Here is a 1,557-nt window from a genome sequence, read left to right as displayed (position 1 = left end):
CATAATATTTGTGTAAGAATGTAAAAGGAAAAGCCATGCCTAAGAATATTACTAAACAACACGGTGTCAACTACAAACTTGCCAAGAGTATTTGCCAGCCACTGACCAACAGTGAGGGCATCTGTCTTCTGCCTCTGCAGAGACTGAACCCTGTGCTGCTGCAGCTGTTGACCTTCAATGCCCACTGAGGGGAGTGCAGGGTGGAGACTGAGGCATTCTGTGCTCCAGGGAAACTGGTGAAACAGGTCTTTACATGGTTAGATATTTTCAGGAACTGATTTCATGATCCCAATCCTTGCATCTCTTCATATCTAGAAAAGCACTAAATCCCTTCACGGTGACGTCAGCTCCTTGTGACTAGCAGAAAATCTTTTGTAAAGTAAGCACTTGATTGCACTGAATTCCCCCTTCACCAAAATCTTATATATTGACTTTCCCCCACTACCTCTTGGAGCAGTCTCTCAGAGCTATCTGAGCTTTGGTCTCCCCAGCTGCAGTCCTCATTTTGCCCCAAGTAAAACTTAGCTCTCAACTCTTACCTTGTGCACCTTTTTAGTCGACAATGGCAAACAGCAGAGAGCTGTTACCTACAGTAGCCTACCCCTTGAAGTTGAACAGAACTTACCTTCTTATCTCAAAGTAATTACAGCCTTAGCTAAACTGGTTGAAGTTTTTTCAGATCCTGCCCTGGAATCTCCATTAAATCTGATAGTACCACACATAGCACAAATTGTTCTCCAACCTAAAACCCCCAACCTTTTTCTACCAATCAGTTGACTAATATAAAATATTAATTTCCCCTCAGATTATTCAACTTTGTTACCCTTCTCAGTGAAAGGTTCTTCTGATAGCACCTCTGCTATTCAAAATACCTTCATGTCCTGAACAGATTTTTTTAACACTCTCATACCAAATGTGAATTAATGTGTGTTAAAATAATCTTATCTTAAATATTGAAAAGAAACAATACCAGGCTGTCTATGTAATAACTATTCTAAACTCCTTTTTAAACCAATCATTAGCAAAAACAAAATTAATGAAGTAGCTGAACTTGTGGATCTATCTTGGATACATTAAATTGCAAAAAGTATACTTACAGTGGTAGTTATAGATTTTTAAAACAGTTCATATATGATGTATGCCTGTTAAAGTGAAAGTGAAAGTCGCTCATCATGTCTGATTCTTTGTGACCCCATGGACTATACAGCCCATGGAATTCTCCAGGCCACAATACTGGAGTGGGTAGCCTTTCCCTTCTCCAGGGGATCTTCTCAACCCAGCAATTGAACCCAGCTCTCCCACATTGCAGGTGGATTCTTCACCAGATGAGCCACAAGCAAAGCCCAAGAATACTGCAGTGGGTAGCCTACCTTTTCTCCAGCAGATCTTCCCAACCCAGGAATTGAACCAGGGTCTCCTGCATTGCAGGAGTCACCCTTTCTTATTTCTTTAACAAACATCTACTGATAATCAACTATGTGAATGGTGAATGCTCAATTCAACATATAATAGTAATTGAAATACACTATAAGCCTATTGTAACAATAATTCTTTAAA

This window comes from Bison bison, unplaced genomic scaffold, assembly GCF_000754665.1.
Source record: "Bison bison bison isolate TAMUID 2011002044 unplaced genomic scaffold, Bison_UMD1.0 scf7180017864526, whole genome shotgun sequence".
NCBI classification, from domain to species: Eukaryota; Metazoa; Chordata; class Mammalia; order Artiodactyla; family Bovidae; genus Bison; species Bison bison.
The sequence above is the reverse complement of the archived record's forward strand: the minus strand, read 5'-3'. Positions refer to the sequence as shown.